The sequence below is a fragment of the Atractosteus spatula genome, chromosome 3 (assembly GCF_055471065.1).
Source record: "Atractosteus spatula isolate fAtrSpa1 chromosome 3, fAtrSpa1.hap1, whole genome shotgun sequence".
Lineage (NCBI taxonomy): Eukaryota > Metazoa > Chordata > Actinopteri > Semionotiformes > Lepisosteidae > Atractosteus > Atractosteus spatula.
In genome coordinates, this window is record NC_142708.1 from 18,874,042 (window position 1) to 18,893,539 (window position 19,498).

Consider the following 19,498-nt stretch of genomic DNA (forward strand, 5'->3'; position numbering starts at 1 on the left):
CCACCACATGTAAACACATCTATAGCCTCAGCACAACAAAGAACATAAGAAATGTACTTAAAAATACATTTCAAATGAGAATTTTAAGTTTTTTTAACTTCAGAATATACCTTAATAAAAATGAAAGACTGCATCCCTTTTGATAGAATAAAAGCAGGAAAATGTTCTGGTAAACTAAGAAAGGCTGTCAGACTTGGAACAAGTAATCAGCAGTAATATAAGGGCAGTATATTGGAACTGATACCGAACCTTAAGCAAAATTATCACTGCATGAGACAAGTTCATTATTCTACTTAATGCCTTAATATACAGTTTATTATATTTTATACAGACATAGGATTCAATAATCTTAGAAAAAAAGCTTTGAATATTGTATAAAAGGATGTGCTTGGGGGGAAATTATATTTCTCCCCAATATCAATTGCTTAACTACATTATGCTTTTAGATTTGTATTTTAGCAGTATCAGGAATTCAAATTCCTTTCCACTGCAACCTGAGGGAAAGAGATGACTTATGTCCTTGTATATCAGACATTTCTGATGCTTCAAATATAATATCAGTGCGCAAAGCTTGTGTTCTTTTGATTTTTTTGGATCAAAATACCAAGGTACTTTCCATAGTGTTAAATCAGACACAGAACAGATTTTTGTTCCTGAGAAATTCACTGCAGACTTTTTCTGGCTTAGTCACTGTTTTTGCAGGTTGGCTTCTGCTGTCTTTGCTGTCTTCCAAATTTATATTTTATTGTTGGACTGTATTGTTTGGTTCGTACTCCACCTTCTTTTTTCCAAATCCAAGAGCCTAAAGTTGACAAAATTGGTAGAACTGTGAAACGTGTTCGCCAAAGACCAGGTATCAGGTACAGTGTTTTTATAGTGCAATTTCTTAATCTCATAAGGCCTCATTTGCATGTCATTAATATATTATCATTCTCCCGTTACTCCTGATTAAAGCAGACTTATGTTACATTTCTTATGCACATTCTAATTTTTAGGCAACAAAGGGGGACAAGTTCTTGAATGTTGAGGTAATGCCGATAAACCTTTGATAACGCCTCTAGTCTGTTCAATGTTCCACTTCATTGCCATCTTGTTTTTGTTTCTTGTCTGTCGAATCCTAGTTGCTAGGATTCAATCAGCTGCCTCAAGATACAGGCTAAAGGGTCCAGTACAGGGATGGGAAAATTGTAACTACAGTATATTTTTGATAGCTGAGCTTAAAGCATGTTGTTGAGGGTGTTTTAATGTACATGCCAGAATTTGGCTTAATTAACAATTTGAAACATCATGCGATTATTGGTATGCTGTTTAATATGGTGTAATTTGCGATAAGACAATTGCACGTTCTTCCATATGTACATATTAGGGAAGTCAAGTCAAGTTATTGTCAAGCTATTTTCTCTGCAGTATGTTTTGCGGCAGTTGCTATCTTAAAGAATGTTTTCTTTCTTCTCCATATCTAAGAGGAGTGGCTGTATAATGTCATGGAATGGAATGCATCTCTCATATGTGGACATTTCCCCTCTTGGGAAAAATCCTGAAAAGGGGTATGCTGTGTTCCCAAATGCATTCTCTATCTCAGCCCTCTCGGATATGAGTTGATGGAAACCTTCTGGTGTAAGAGGTCAATGTGTGATCAGACTCGATTCTCTGATGGCTTTATGTTACTGGGGCATTTCTTTTCAATGGCTATACATTACTGTGAAGGGTTCCTTAAACTTGTGGGAAATCATACTTGCATTAAAAGCTCTATGAATTTGCGATGTAGCATTGAGCTTTTTCATTCTGTAGTGTGCTTATCACCTAATGTTGGCTGCACCAGAAAGCATGCTCTCATCAAATGGTTTAATTGGCAGAACTTTAGTATATGACAACCTTAAATTAATGACCTTAACTACAATACACTAAAACCTCATGCATGGTAAAGCTCAAAAGTTGTCTCAGACAGTTGACAAGAGGCAATGGTCAAAGGCTTCTTCAGAAGAGATGGCTACAGTGCTTGAAACACTTGGATAAGCTCATGGTTTATAGTGTTGAGAACGCAGAGGAGGCCTTTGCAAATCTTCTTATAAACTTCCATTAAAACCACAGGGAAGAAGTCTAGTGTATAACTCAAGAGTGAATTGTAGTTTTCAATTAGTACCTCTGTGGAATCCTGCTGCATTGTCACCGTGATATTGGCAATGTAGCATACGAATCAGCACTGGTCAGCAGTGACAGGGGATGACAGGGTTATTTCCTTTTTAGCTCTGGCAGTACTGGTGTTTTTTTCCCCAGAAATCATGAATGATTAACTTGCAATTCTGACACCAGACGTGGCATATGCTTTCTTATGTCAGAACATAGTAATGACATCACATCAGTCACTGGTACAAGGCTTTAAGGTTGCATACGACAGTTTATTGGCAGAATTCTGCTGGAGGAGGGTATGTGAAAGAAAAACTTTGTCTCACCTCGCCATCATCAGTAGAAGCCTTAAATAAACAAAGGCCACGTTTTGCTACCTCTTAGAATAGCTTACTTTTTTCATTTTGCCAGTCTGTTGGATTCTCATAAGCGGGAGAAATTACAAGTATCAACAGAAATACAGCTGAGACACTGCTACACACATAGAGGGAGTTGCTTTTACCTTTTTAGTCTACATAAAGGGTGTTCAAGAAACAAACCTGTCGAGCTGACTGGCTTTTAAGATTAATTGATAAATGGATAACAGCTGCTTTGGGATTAACATAAATAACACTTAGAGACATTCATAATATTGGGTTTTGACTTTCCATTTCAGAATTCTTTCCGCATTTAAGGTACTTGATTAGGAATTCTGATAAGAGGAAACAGGTGGTGTGATGTATGGTTCTTTTATAAATGTGAAAGAAGCTTGTGCATAACCCTGAATAGGAGTATTATAATAGTGTTCTCTGCTTCGCTCCCCACCAGTGTCTGAAAAATCTTTCATTTTTGGATTTTTAGCTGCCCCAGACCAGGTGTGGTTTAAGTATGTGAAGTGTGCTCATATTTTTCTGCATTTATAGACAGCTTTTCTCTTCACTTGCTCCCACTGCAGGGGTTTTTAATGTGAACAGTTCATCTATCCCAAAATTCAATATTAGGCAGAATCAAACTAAAAGAATAATAGTTCAGGTGGGTAGCTTCGTCAGCATGCGTAGGCTGCAATGGAATAAGTAATAGGTTTATTCCATGCTGAAAAAAAAGAAGAAAGAGAACACAATGTTTCGGCCGTGGAGCCTTCTTCAGGTGTGTAAATATTGTGTGTATTATAAAAGAATAATACTTCACTGATCTATACAGTGTTTTTTTTGCCTAAAATGCAGACTTCCATTCAATTATTTGTAAGCCTTTTGTTTGATTATTTTACATTAAAAGTTGCTTTTTAGTTTATTTCCACATGATAGGGATTTATAATTTAACACATTATTTACCCTTTTTACCTTCATCACTCATTGCAATGTAATTGTAAGAAGTTTAGGGAGCAAAAGTACTGTATAGCGGTAAGTTAAGACAATGTTGTACATGTGATGTTTGTTAAGATAATTCTTCAAAAAGAAAAAACAAAGGTCTTCCACCACCATGGTCTTACCTGTTGTTGCCTGGTAACCACAAGTGGTCATGGTTTTGTCAAAAAAGAAAGAAGGAATTAATATAAACAGATATGAGGCTCAACAAAAGAGCTATAGAAAGCTTCTATTCTACAAAACCAGAGATGGAATTACAACCACTTTTCTCTCACTGCAAGCCCAGCTACAGTACTTGTGTTGGGTTTTTTTTGGTTCTCGCATATCATGGCGGAGAGCTCAGTGATTCTAATTTTTTTCCTTGAATCTGAGGAAAGATACCATGTACAGTACGTTTTGTCACCTAACTCATGCATACAACACATTGGCTTTACTTAAAGGGCAAATTTGTTACACTGAGCTCATAAAAAGTCTTAAACCCCTTTTGTGCCCCTGGCCCCGCTATCATATTTCTTGCTATGGTGAACAAAAAATCTCCTCACATTTGGGCACCTGTTTCCTTCAGGGTTATTTGAGTGTCACTCATTCTTCACATACTGTAGACCTCAGAATTTTTATCTGAGATTTTAGATGACATCATGAACGAAAAATGGAAAAAACACTTACCTGCAATGATGTTGGAGGCAAACATGTTTTCATTTTCTTTTACACAAAAGGTTTTATTTCAATAAAATAAAAACATATTTTTAACCTGTACAGAAATGTAAATGTGACAGAAAAAAAATCTGCAACCAACGAAAAAACATTCTCCAAAAAAGCAGTTTTTGATTTTTTTTTTGAAGTCTGCATTTTGCAGTCTGCAAAATAAAATGCATTTTTGTTTTGTTTGTTTCTCTTTGGTTCTTGTCATTTATCTTGCAGTTTATTATTTAAGGAGTGTAGCACACTTTGGACGACTTAGGCAGTATCCATGGGAGAGAGGCTATTTTGTGTTTCAAGTGCATACTTTTTCTCAAAGCTCATTGCAAATAGTGACGTATAACTACATAGACTAATTCCTTGTCAAATGTATAATATGTCTTCAGTAGATTCTCCCGAAATCTATAATAAAAATAAGTATGGTGGGATTATATGAAAAGCTCAAATAACCCCTTGTTAAAGTAGTGTAGATGGTTAGCAGTAATCTGGTTAGAAACTAATCATCTGGAATCCATAGAATATGGAATTTAAACAGATATAATTGCTTCCTTCACTTTGCTGAATTATTAGGTTGGTTTTCACAAATGTTTCATGTTTCCTTTGGCCCCTATTCCATTTATATTTTACTTTTTATATGTAATATTTCTTCTTAGCTTTAGGAACATGTTTCAGTGCAATAAATTTTATTAGTCCGGGGGCCATTGAATTTGGCGGCTAGAGCCTCCTTAAAACATTTCTTTCCAATTCTTCTTCCTCTGTCCTGTATAAAAAACTTGGCATTTTCAATGAAATTATCCACTATTTGTGGTGAAGTGAATATGGCTGTTAAAGCAATAATAATGTAATATTAAACTGGCTATTGTTAGGTTTTAATATCGCACTATTTGTACTAGAGGATCACTGGGAATCTTTATGCTCCTGCTTTTTCATGCATAGCCTTTTTATAAAGTCTTTGATATTTTGACATTCACTTAATAGTTAAAAAATAAGTACTTTCTCCCTCGTTGGTAACCAGCACACTCTTATTTGTGTTGAATTGCTACATTTATTGAGCTTTTAGTCCTGCTTTCCTTTGTACAGCATATTGAGTAAAATAGTTAGCTAATTAACATGTTCCCTTCTATTACAAAAAAATGTGAATTGCTGAATGATAACCAATATGTTTATTTTTTATGAAGTTTGGACTCTTGAAAATGGTTTTCTAAGAACTTGGCTTGTCAGCACAATTTACCGTAATTCATAGACTTTTGGACAACATCTATAGCAACTTCTCACGAAGAACTCATCTTGACTTATACAATTTATTCAATATCACAGACATACCGCACTGATGTACACTATGTATTTTGAAGGTCTCATTTGTTTTTCTGATAGCATGGGAATTTTTTTATGGATTGTTGAAAATAATCTCGGTCTGGTCAGTAGATGATAAGCCATTGGAACATTGCCTGTTTTAGATTTCCTTAAGAATTTCTTTTCAGCACCAAGATAATAGGATCTTTTTTTTTTCAAGATCCCATCTTTCTAAATAGGAGGAGAGGAAAAGACTATGCACCTTGAAGTAGGATAAACCACGTTGTTATGCTCCTCGTTCTCTGGGAGGATAAAATCTCATTGCTCTTTCTTGGCACGGGATCAAACGCTGCTCCTCAGTGATTCATTTGGGATTCTGGCCATTGGCTGTGCAAAGCACTCAAGTCATGAGACATCTGTTTTACTGAATACCTAATGGCTTGATGTCACTGGAGTCAAATGCTTTTTCAAAGTGTCTCTTCCATTATTATTTAGCCACAAGGTATTCATTACTTGTTTTTCTTTTAAAAATAGGATTAACTGCTTAGAATATTAACTATTACTGAATAGTTTCATTGTTTTTTATTTATTTTTTAAAACATTTTTTACATTTCATTTGACATTTAAAAGATTGCTTTTGCCTAATTCCTGAATTAGCAACTTCTATAAATCCATGGCATGCATTAGCATGTCGTCAATATTTTGTGATGTTTTGTACAGTCTTTTGCTTTTAAAATGTGAATTAAGTGATCTGAAGCATTCAGAAGCCCAGTACAATTGTTTTAGACAAATATAGTTTATACAGTTTTATTCCTTCAAAACACTGATTTCATATACAGTACCTGTACTGTATATGTACATATATATGTGTAAGGAATGCTCATAATTTAGTTAACCGCACCTGATGTTGACGTGCTTATTGTCAGTACACAGCATTTCCTTTTTTTGATGCAATTTACTTTGTTTAATGTAAACATGACCTTTGGAATAGCCGTTTATTATCAACAGCAGTCTCTGGAAGCACGTTAATTAATGATGTTTTAATGGGTTTTTTCACTCTCCAGCACACATCTGGCAGCAAATCAGTGTCAGCGTCAAATTGAGTAACATCCAGGCAGTATTGTTAAAAACGTAGAAAAAGTTGCAAATAACAGAAGGTCTTTCAGCCCATCTAGCTTGTTTTCTTGCAGCTACAGTAGTGTTAGAGGATTTCAACCAGCCATTTTCTGAAAGAAATAGTTTTAGTTTTTTCTAAGGGATCATCTTCAACAACATGGCTAGCACAACCCTCTGCATGAGAAAGTGCTGAATGTTCACTTTTAAACTCACTCACCCTTTTTGTCTCACTGCAAAACTTAGTTTTATAGTGAGACAGTGAGATATATATGTACAGGATATTGTATAGTGAGATCGTTTTACAAAATACGTTGTAACTTATTCAGTGTATTTGAAGATGTTAATTTCTTTCATTAATGCTCCATGGTCAAGACTAAAAAGATGCAGTTCTTCTCATCTGTCAAAGTTGGACTTACTGTACCTTGGAGCATGGTAACCAGTGTGTATTTGGTTGCTCTTCCCTGGACTGCTTCCAGAGCAGCAATATTCATATTGTAATGTGATGACCAGAAATGCGCACAGTATGTTATACAGTATGAGGTCATGACACTGCTTTGTACTCCTTTAACATAACACTCCTTGATTTAAATTTTGTCTCTGTGCCTGCAGGATGGCATAGGAGTTAGGGGTGTGACACAAGTCCTGGGTCCTGGGTTCGACTCTAGTCTGAGACACCTATGAGAGTTAACATGTTCCCTGTGAAACCAACCACCTGGCAAGTGAAACAGGGATGGCCACAGGGTCATAAGAAAAATAACCAGTAGTGGCAGGGAAAAAATCTGAAATCTAAAAAATGTAACACAAAAGAGGTTTTTTATTTTAACAACAGCTCTATATAAAAAAATAAACTGACCCGCAGGGTACCCACCTTAAGAAATGCTAAGAAAAAGAGAGAATAGAGAAAAATTATTATCCTCCGTTAACATACAAAACAAAAGAAAGCGTCCAGAACAGAAAAAACAAACTCCACACAGACACAGACAAGACTCTCTCCCCCACCATTGGGGCTGAGTTTAAATACCTTAGGCTCCACCCCCAGCTCCCACTGAGTGACAGGCAGCCTCCATTTCGGCTAAGGGAGGGCCCAGCTCTGTAACCCGATACAAAAGGGATACCCTTGCACACCAAACAAGGATAGACAGTGGATCCACATAAGTAAGACAAAACAGGACCATTGAACAACAAATGACAACCTCAAGAGAGGTCATGGGATGAAATATATGCACTACTTTTGTCACATTCTCACATGTTTTTCCTGGGTTTTGAGTGTGTGTCTGTCCCTTCCAGTGTGCAGACCTGCTGTGTACTCTGTGCTGGTCGGGTTAGGCTCTTCACTGTGACCCTCTAAGGATACAGAGGTTACTCCCAGGTTTTCCTTTTCTTCAGTGTTTGCTACCATTTTAGAATCATCGATGGACTTGCTAACCTTTCCAGAGTCTAGACCATTGCTGTGAATTCTGCATTGGTACTGTATAAAGAGCAGTAGTCTTTATACAGTATAGAGCCCTGTGGTTCTCCTCTCTTATCTGTACTGTTTCCTGTTCATTAACCTGTACTCAATCCAAATGCTAACATTTCCCCAAATACCTTGTGCGTGAAAATTGAGGATTCACCTTTTATGAGGAACTTTATTGAAAGCATTCTGAAAAAAACAAACATATTGTATGCTCTGTACGCATGAACCACTGTTATTACTTGTTCCACAAATTCTAAGAAGTTAGTAAAGCATGACTTACCTCGAATCATATTACCCTACAGATTAGCAGCTAGTTCTAATTATTGTTTCCGTAACCTTACATGTAATAGAAGTAAGACTAATTGGTCTGTAATTGTTTTTATTGGCTAGGCAGTGCATAGGCATGTTCCTGCAATTCAAACTATAGTGTCTGGCTAATTTCAGCATTAAAAGCAAAAGAGCAATGTGCTAACAATAAGCAACCTGATAGCTAGAAAAAGCATTGGACAACTTATTATTACTTAGCTGGGTTCATTAGTTCACTTTTGTTCTGTTAGGGAAGTTGAATTTGTGCCATTGCAATGCTAAATTTATATCACCCCTTTCATGATCAAGACATTTATAAGACATTTCATTGCCAGCAACTACTGCTGCACGCTGTATTGTTGCGCATTTGATAAATATACTTTGATTTGATTTGATTTTGAGCAGTACAGCTCAGATTGCTTTAAAGACAGGAACATTAAGGACTACAGAAATAAACCAGTACCTAAATTATATAGTATACCTACTTTAAATCATTTTTTTCTAAAAAAAAAAGAAGAAGAAAATATACTTTTGGGCAGTAGTGGAAATTAAATAATTAATGAATAAATACTGAAATTAAGTTTTGTACTGGTAAAAAACTGGTATGAAAGTAATAAAAGTGATTAAAATAGAAATGTGCAAGGGCACCGTAGAGCTAGTAATTGGCCAAGAACTTTGATTGGGTCCCAGATAACCTGGATTGTTTGTTGCAACCCAAAGGAAGGGCTCTCCCAATTCAGTAACTACTATGAGAACAGTGAATGTGAAAATTTGAAAGTTCTCATTTTGTCATCACCTGCACTTGATCTGGCAAAAAAATATTTTTGCATAAAAAATCATTGGCAAATTGCCATGGATTATTTTCATTGTTAAATCATTTGCTCTGTGATATACTGTACAGTGAACTGTTTCCCAAAGAAATAATTATTAAACATGGTGATGGTTCTGTTCAGAAATGTATGTCCAGCCTCAGCCTAAAGAGAGTTGTTACTTTCCTCTTAACCGAAGAAAAATATACTTTGTTGTAGGAGTAACTTTTTTAACATGCAGTTCTCTTTTTGTTTGATAACTTGGGCTTTGTTCAGTTGCCCCAGGACTTTCTGCTTTCAGAGGCTGACATCATGCTACGATTAGGAATACAATCTTTAATCTTCAGTGTGATGTAGTATAAGTCTTGGCTAGGGATTTAACACAGGCACAGGATTAAACTCAGAAAAGTTCTAACTTTCAGTGCGAAGGTCCCATTTAATATGTGATGTGCCTATCTGGGTGCTTTTGTCTTCATTCCTGGCAAGTCTAAAATAAATGGCCACATTTTAATGATCTAAGGGTCAACAGCAGCTGTTTGTTTCACTTATCATTGACTAAAATGCACCTAGGTGTTCCTTGTACTGTAGGAAGTAACTTTACGTTAAGTTGTTTATTATCAGTCTGTTTCCCAGTTTTTATAGTAACAGGTATTGCAAAACACTGATTATATAATGTGTGGTAAATTACTTTATCAAATCGCAAATGATTGATTATCCAGGCTTTTTTAATTGCAGTGTTTTAGATATTTTGAGAATGATCTTTTGGCTCAGAGTCTATGTTAAGAGCATAATTGAAAACAGAAGAGAGTGGTGTACATTGAAAATTGCGTGTCCCGATGGTAATTTCATGCTGTGCACAAGGTTTCTTTGTGTGTAATAGTCGGCTACTGGTGTACTATCCTGAGTAGTACTAACCTGCAAATTAAACTTTATGAATGTATAACTTCAAAGATCAGGTCTGGTGTCAGAAATGTGTTATAATTATGGCACTTTTGTTCATGAAATCCTTATGGATTGCTGTTTATATTGTAGGAGTTTAAACAGGAATATCTGAGTATGTAAGAGCAATGAAATGTAAGGATTGGAATTTCCCTGTATCATTTCTGTTTGAACTGACTGTGTGATTTTTGAAAGGAATATCAGTGTTCATCTTAGGATGATGCGGCCTTGTGATTGGTTGAGTGAATGAACTTGCAAAGGGATGACAATGGACAGTATTTGTGCCATTTTCTATGTAATTCTTTAATGTTTTGGGTTGAGCATGGTTCTTATGTGAATGACATTTTAATAAGAATACATAGTATTGGTTTGTCTGTCTGTAACAAACAGCACAAAAATGAAACCTGCCACATTCATTAGTGCCGTAGAAAGTAGATGCTTTTGTTCCCAAGATATGGCGTCTTCTTTTTTCGTCACTTGACTGTTGTTGCTGTGTAGTGGGGGTGAATGACATCATACCCTGAAGAAAGAAAGGGCTATATCTCGGGAATGAAAGCACCCAAATGCCACTTTCAAAGGCACAAACCAGCACAGATGGAGCACAAACGAATGAGAAAGGTTTGGTTCTCCTGTGCCGTTCTGCTGGGTGCGAGTGACATCACATCCCCAAAGAAATAGGGTGCTATATCTCTGGAACAAAAGCAGCACAAACACTGCTTTCAGTGGCAAAAGCCAGCACAAGCGATTGTGGGTTTTACTGTTTGTGCTGTTTGTACATTAGGGATGCCAGCTTCACTGAGCTTTGGTTTGCTTAAGTCTAATTTATTTACTGAGGTTTTGCATAACAGGTATGTGATTAAAAAATCCATGCATTGCTTTTTAATGTTAGTATCTAATTTGATTATTTTAATTAGATTGGATTATTTTAATAACCCATGACCTCTTAGAACTATATTATGTGTTTTGTCACTTGTCACTTCTTGTGTGTTTTTGTATTACTGATGAAGGAGGGTTTTTGTGTGATGTACAGTACATGAGGTGTAAAGCCGATGTCCATTTCACAACACAAATACAGTGATTACCATTTTTCTTTCACAGTACTTGGATGTTTAAATGGGTGAAAATTTTGAATGAACTGAGTATTTATAAAAAAACATGTCTTTCTGTAGCTTTGCTGTATACCAGACCAGTAGATAGTATGTAACTTAATGGTTAAGATTAATGCAATCTTCATTGTCACTTACTGTATATTTGTCATTTAAAGTTATAAAAGGTATTGATTTTCAGTGAAAAGGATACAAGCAGCAGCTTGCATAGTGCACGAGATAATTTCGTTTTAATATAGAACATGATTTTATCTTAAATGAGATTCTGACTATTGAACAAACAGCTGCATCTATCATTGTGTGCATGTTTGTGTTGGATGGCTTGAGCAGACGCGGGAGCTTTCTCTTTTGTGTTTGTTACTGCAGTGGGGTTCCCTCTGTGTTTTTCTTTCTCGGTCTGATTTACAGCTGTTTAGAGAATAGTGAGTGACCCCTGCCAAAAGAAAAAAAGGCCAATCAACAATTTAAGATCTGCCAGCAGCTTCTGCAGCCAACTTGAAATTCCATCCAAATCAGTAGCCAGGCCAGCTATGTCATGAATAGAAAGCAAATTGGGGCAATCTGTTTTTTTTCTCATTTAATTTCTTTAAAATGTTCTGTGTTGCATGTTTTAATTATGAGATCAGTAGACATCATCTTACTTTTAACTTTTACTTTTATTGTTCAGACTACCGTAGTTCATTTTTCAAGTGCAGAATATTTCAGTTCTCACAAAATAACCTTGTTTTTATTATTTGTGATATGTCTATTTCCCTGTAGTTAAGATTGCATCTACACATTGCAGACTAAAAGAAATCGTGTGTTCCTTTCTTTTTCAGGCAGCGATAACTTTTGGTAGAGAAAGTATATTGGTATTCAGCCTTCATAAATTCCACTGATTTATTTGTTCTGCAGAGTTTGTCTCTGCTTTTCTTCCAGTGGACAGTGGGATGACTTATTGTGTTACAAGCTCTGAAATTCCTAACTACTCTCCTTGAAGCTCCAGTGGTTTGTGTCTTATAATCTGTGCTTGTGCCCTGCAAAGGGCAGCAGTCCAGAGGACAATAGCTCCCATTAGCATGGTGGTTTCTGGTTGAGATGGACACCCTAGCACCGTGATATCTCATACACATCTTCACCTTTATTGTTTATGACCGAGGATGCTCATTAGACAGTTGTCATGAAAATAAAAATAAATCTTTGCTTTCTGTCCCGGTGTTAGTGCTGTAAAATTGTAGCTAAGATTTTTGAGGACTTGCAAGCCTGTGTGTAACTCAAGTGGAATTACAATAAAAGTTCTTCTTATTAGCTTGTTTTGGGAATAGGTTTAGTTAATGGTATGAAATTTGATGCAAGTTTGCATTTTAACTGATGGGTCCTGGTAATTGTTGGCATTAATCAAAACTAATTTGCTGCTTTAGTTAATCTTAGGACATTATAGTTCCATTGATGCACATGATAGCACATGTATTTTTAGTAATCCCGTTGAACAAAGATGCTTCTTTTTGAACTGTGAATAAAAACAGGTCTTGTAAGAAGAAAGGAGATTGTAAAAAACATTTTTTATATGTGCAACCATTTATTTAAAAAGAAAATGCATGCTATATGGTGAATGCATGCTTTCCCCTTCATTTGTTAGAAATTAGGTGCCATTTATGAGTAGCTGTTTCATCTTACAGAATCTGTTTTTCATATTCATATCCATTAACTTAATCAACACTCTCCAATTTACCAACAATGATGAACATGGCAGCAATATTGTTCTCGCTGCAGCTCATAGCATGGTGCTTACTCATTAAAATAATGATAGTAATCAAAAGTGTGCTGCAATTAGCAATATATCAGCGAATGGATCTTGGCAGCGACCCTGTGATTTTGTGTTTTTGTTTTGGTAATATTATTAAACTAGTTGTGCTGTAAACATAAATTAGTTAGCCATTCTGAGTCCTAGTTGCTCAAAGGGGCAGAAACGGAAAAAATAAACAAGCTCCAGTGAAAACTGTATTGGAAAGATAGTGAAGGGCTGTTCTTCATTTTTGTCAAATGCTTATAGATCAATTATGACGACCTGGCAACCAGAAACAAAATAGCACATGGTGAATGATTAATTGAAAATATTCAGCCAACTGTCTACTATTTTGAGTACAACATTGTTAGAAAACTATTAGAAAGTATTATCCTTCATCATTTTTCCAGCCTTGAATACATTACATTGCTGCATTTATGTGCATGTGGGTATACTGCGTACGTGACAAATTCATCATAATACAGTATCTTTCAGAAATGTTCATGAAAACCTAAGCTTAAATAGGAAGAAGTCATGTGTATGTGTATCAAAACAGTTTCCAGTGCAGATGTACAGTACACCTGATCAATGGATCAGCATGGCTATTTTGTAATTGCTTATTGTGTTGATTTGATGATCATAATCTGATGATTTGAATGCTTTGTTGTGGAGACATTATAACAATCCCTATCACTAAATTCAACTTATATATCTGGTAGTGCTACAGTCCAGAGATATTTTTCTGAAACACTGTGAAACTGGTCACCACAGGCATGAGCTCTTTATTAAATCAAATAATTGATCTTAAACTGTCTTAAAATTGGCCTTAATTGACCTTAAAATGTAAAATGTAAATGTTTTAAAAATGTAATATTATCTTTCTGAAGGAAACCCATAAAATATGATACATATAGTATATAGTATTATATAGTATAGTATATTTCTTAAATTGCTAGACACTAGACCGTTTTTTTTATTAATGCAGATACAGACTTATTAATAACATTCATTACTTTGTAACCCAATATCTCATGTACTGTAGGGTAATAAGAAATACCTAATGGTTGTTAAATAATTGTTTGCTAAGTATTTTCAGTTTCCACTTGTGTGCATGCAGTTATTTTCTACTACATCTTATATAGAGAAAACTTTTTTTTTAATTTGTGCTGTGGTGTTAGGCTTAGGTTTTCAGTGTTAGAGGTTTGCACTGAAACAAACATGAAAACAAAAACAGAACAAAGCATTGTTTAGGATTTATTGCTCTCCTCTGTGAGTCTGGTATTGCCATGACTGCATTTCATACATTCCTATCTGTAACTCCTGTCATGGCTGACCATGGGCCTGATTCAGGCTTGAGTTATCTCCAGCAATGGCAAGGGTAACTTACAGATAGTTTGCAGAATTTACAGCCATATTTCTGACCTGTTTCCACTTGGAATGCGATTTTAAATGGGGAGCTAGAGGCAGTCCATATATACCATTACACTGCCAGAAAACCAGACACATCTAATCCTTCTGAGGTTTGTACACAGATAAGATTTGGAGTATTTCAAACATCTTGACTATATATCTTCTTTTGAATAAAAAATCTCATGCTATCAAACTCTCAAGAGAGACTCATTATGAGTGGCATTCCCTAAAAACTGCATCACCCATGCAGTATAGTAAAGTAGGTTGTTCTTTGTTGAATGAAAACTTTTAGTGTGGATTTTAAAAACCCTCTCTTTCATGAATTATTCAAAATGTTGCCAGATTAACAAAAACATGAAAGAATGTGAAATTGCTATTAATGGCGAACCTTTTTCCTGTGCAGTCTTAGGAGATGAAACATCTGTCGTACCAAGCTGCTTTAACTTCTCTGAACACAATGTATCTTTTTATTTCCTAAACTTTTAATTTTTAAATTAAGTCAATCTGTTCATAAAAGCTCTTTAGATGCTGTAAAGTGTACATGTACCTTAATGGAAAAACAATTCCTGATGAATCTGATGTATGAAAGTGTTCTGTTTTATATAAAGTATTTTATGACATGACTGCAACATTTCCACCAAGTCGACGACAGTAACCTGATGAAAATTGTTTTGAGGGTTCAGATAAGCTATTGCAAGATATGATTAACAGTGGAAAACAAATCCGATTTGCCTTTTAATGTGCTTTGCACTGGGATGCATTCCAAGTCTAATTGAACCAGTACCCTAAGCTGTATATGATGCATATTGTTACAAAATATAGGGCAGGAGGAAATAACCAAGTGTTCACAAAAATAACTGAGCGAGCATGTGGAGCATGTGTTCACCGGAGCAATTCTGATGGAGTAACAACGAGGCCAAAATTTAGACAAATCAAATGAATATTTATTAACTCTAGTCTATACAACTATACAACACACGCTATATACAGTACATACAGTACTTGTATAATTAGTAGGGTTTCAGAGTCCTATTCACTTGAGACATAGACATTTCCAGAATCCCTCTCTAAAACACATATACCCTCAAGTCAATGGGAACCAATTTCCCTGTTCTTACAGTGCATCACTAAAACAGGAGAGAACATTCCTTCTCACTCAAAATTAGAACTTCCTGAAATAAGATGGTACTCTCTTATAATAAGAGCCTGGTACTCTGAATCCGGTACTCTTTGCAGGGCTCAGATTACCGTGACAGAATCTGGTTCTAAGACTGATTGGAAAAAGACATTCTCTCACGGCCGAGCTTTGAAAGATAATGATGATAATGAGTGATGAGGTCTGCTCTCCCTTCCTTCCCTTTTACCTTCCTTTTCTTCTTTCCTTCTCTTCTTTCTGATCCTGTATTTAAGCTGTGGACTGTTCCTATTTGGGGCTGTCTTAATAACCTCACTAGGAACTGCCCGGTCACTGTTGAATATTTATTTTTTTAATATGGCACTCCCAAATAATTGCTTCCTAGCCCAAGGACAACTATGTAAATACAGCAAAACAGTTTCCATTGTTAAAAAGTGAAACTTTTTAAGTAAGGTAATCAAACTGGGTGTTGCTAACTTTTCCTGCCCCCCCAAGTCACAATAAAATATTATTCATCCTTTCATTTGGAGCCTATGCTGGCAAGCAACAGGCACAAGGCAGGATACACCCTGGACAGGATGCCACTCCATTGCAGGGCAGACACACACCCACTCCAACCTAGGGTCAGTTTTCCCAGAAGCTAAGTTACTTACCAGTATGTCTGTTGACTGTGGGAGGAAACTGAAGCACCCAGAGAAAACCCATGTAAACACGAAAAGAGAGCATACAAAAGCAAGAAAAGCACCCCGAGTCTAGAATTGAACCCAGGGCCCTTGCACTGCAATGCAGCAATGATAACCACTGTATCGCCCTGCCACACCAAATATATATATTACATAAGTTGTAATACAAAATGGAAGATTGTTGTTGAATTGTTTAGCCTAATCTTTCCCTTAACTTGTATAGAGCGGTATGAGGCTAATTTTCCAGTCTTTCTCTTACCATTCATGTCAGTGTGAAAATCTTGTGAATAGCCTTAGTTACATGACATTTCTCATAATTCTGTACTGGGTATCATTTGAAGAAGTGCTAAACAGCTGTAATAGTGCAGTCTTGCGACCATTTGCACTGACTGGCAATCCTATTTCAGTGACTTAAAAACCCCAGGTGCCACTGCAGACTTGTCTGACATTGCATTCAATCATCATTTTCAAATCCAGGACACTTGCAGCCTCCTGGGCCCTTTTTATTACTAATGTTTTAACAGTTTAATACCGAACTGTCGTCAGACCATTTTTTTCTGTAGGCTTTAGGGACATTTTGGTTCCACCTGAATGAGAAAGGGCTAAATTTATTTCCTGTCTGAAAATTTATAAGCCATGTTTTGAATTTCTAAGAGCAGAGGGGATAGATCAGAAACAAAGGTTAATGAAAGCTACAGATATTGCAATATGTTGGAAATCATTTTCAACCCTTGTTAAAATACTGGTGTTTGAGTTTCCGTACTCCGTATGCTGAAAGTGTTGCAGTTCTATTTGACTTCTACTGTAGAATCTCATTGGATTTTATACGTTTGTGCAAAACTGGTGCAAAGAATAAAGAAGAAAAAATACAGTATCTATATATATTGCATTATGATGCAGAAATGAAAAAAAAAACATTGCCACAATAATACATTTACATGCTGTGTCAATAATACTTTATTCAAAGTCAAAATAGAATTTTGAAACACAAACTAAACAGTATTCTAGTGTGCTTTACCTGCATTGTTATAAATATACATTTTTATAGCTTTCCATATAGTTGTTCATATAGTCACAAATATCATACATTTTTTGTATCAGGTTAGAAAAGTGCATTAGTAGTGCAGTCAGTCATATCTCTGGCTCATGTTCTATGTAGTTAAAACAACAGGAATAATTATTACTTTTTGTAAACATAGCTTGATTTTGTCACAATTTGTAAATAGTGTTCTGATGTGCCTTTGGCTCAGAGGCCAGTTGCCCTTCAGTGCACATTTGTAATATGTAACTTCTAAAAATAAAAATGTGTAACACTTCATTCTTTCAATAGATAAAAACATGAATGGAATAGTTAATGCAGTGTAGCAAATATACTTTCAGCAGTATGAACTAAAACTTCACCTGACACCAGATTGGCAGAATATGCTGTAAACAATGAAGGTATATTTTTGGGTTGTGAAGTGTGAGTAGCTCAATTAAGTTATCGTCACATCCCTTCACACCTGAAGTTAAGATCTTTGCAGAACTAAAAGACATTAGAATCTTCTAAATTATTCGTGACTGTGATTTTACACAGCACAGTAATCTCACACATTAAATTATATTATTTTTTTCCTTGGGTGTGGGAAAGCAAATATTGTTGAACACTTAAGGTTTGCTGTAAATGTTCAATGTTGGTGTCTGTACTGTGTATAGTTTTATGTATTGTTACAGTAAGGGTGTGTGATATAAATCTTTAAATTAGAGATCTTTTTCATTCAATAGTAAATTCAGATTCTGAAATCCACTAGCTGTGCAAGCAACTAATAAAGATTAAGAATTTCACGTTGTAAGTCAAGGAATAATAAGCATTACACAAGATGTGCTATTTTATAATCTTTTATCATAATACAGTAATAATCAAGTCCATATTCAAAGATTTATTAGCAATAATTAACTGTGCAACACACACAACAGTTATACTCTAGATAGATATTTGTAATCATTGGGTTTCAGAGTCGTGACTTCTGTAGTCATACAAAATCCATAGAAATACCCTTATAGACTTTATACCACCATCACCTTAATAGGCCAAATACAATGTGTGTTCTAATAAATTGAATCCAACTAAAACCAAATCCCCCCTTCTAAAACATGGATGCTCACAAATGAATGTTAACCAATTTGCCTGTTGAAACTATATATCATTACAAGTGGAGAGCCCATTTTAGCCTGAGGATCCCCTGAAAAAAAGAATCAGAATTTCCAAATAACGTAGATAGGAAACTCTCAGCTCAGAGACGGGTACTTGTTTCAGGATTCAGATTGCCTGGACAGACTCTAGTTTCAAGTCTGTTTGGAAAATGGAGCTCTCTGCAGCACAGATATGAAGGAAGAAGAGGGAAGGTGATGGTAAAGTATGTTCTCCCTTCTTCTCTCTTTCTCTTCAATATTTATGCTATGGTCCATTCCTGTGGAGGTTTAATAACCTCAGTGAATGGCCTGGTAACTGTTGAATGTTGATTCTTTAATATGGCAGTCCTAATGATTTACTGTAAGGTAATTTAATTGAGTGGATTTTTAGGAACCCCTTTTATTTAGTCCTCATACTGTACATCTTTACTTGCCCTCTAGCCCAAAGACGGTTAACATACACTAAATACAGTGTATTTGTATATTGTATTTTTTAACAATACAATTGTTAAAAATAGTAGTTTTAGATTAGATACATTGCTAACCATTCTGAATCTCAGCTGCCACCTTGTAAACACAATTTACAGCAAGAGCTGAAAAAGAAAGCACTTCTGCCGAAGTGTTAAACAATGTCTGTATTCTTTCAGAACTGTCCTGTCTTCTGTTTAAGACTGGAGGCAGGTTTAAAATTTTAACAAGTATGTCTGACCTTGTATGTTCTCAACTTAATCAGTGCTTCAGCAATTCATTGACTTTTTCCATATTTTGCTGCATTTTAAAGTTAACTTCCCGATTTTCTGGCTCTTTTGTCTGAATTAGCATTCCTGCAGTATGACCATAAAATGTCATATGAAAATATGTCATTGGATGTGTCTGTATCCTGAACATTTCTTTTTTTAAAGGATGTTTTTTTCTGGATCGGCTGCAAACTATTAGGTTTGTAGAAACTAAAAAAATAGTGATAAAGTCTACAGTCCAAACATCGTTATTGCCTTAAGTGTTGGACTCTTGAGTTCACAAGTCAAATATATTTCCTTCCTCTCTTGCCTTTACAAGCCTAGATGTTAAGCACAAGCAACTTCTTGACACTGGTGTGTCACTGTTAAAGGTAAAAACGAACAAACTCTTGTCAGTTTGAG

The 19,498-nt window shown here is 35.6% G+C and overlaps 1 protein-coding gene across 1 annotated transcript in view; it reads left to right on the forward strand.

Annotated features, from left to right (window-relative positions):
• fbxl17 (F-box and leucine-rich repeat protein 17) overlaps positions 1-19,498 on the forward strand; it is a 316,022-nt gene that overhangs the window by 199,960 nt on the left and 96,564 nt on the right. The window lies entirely within an intron of this gene.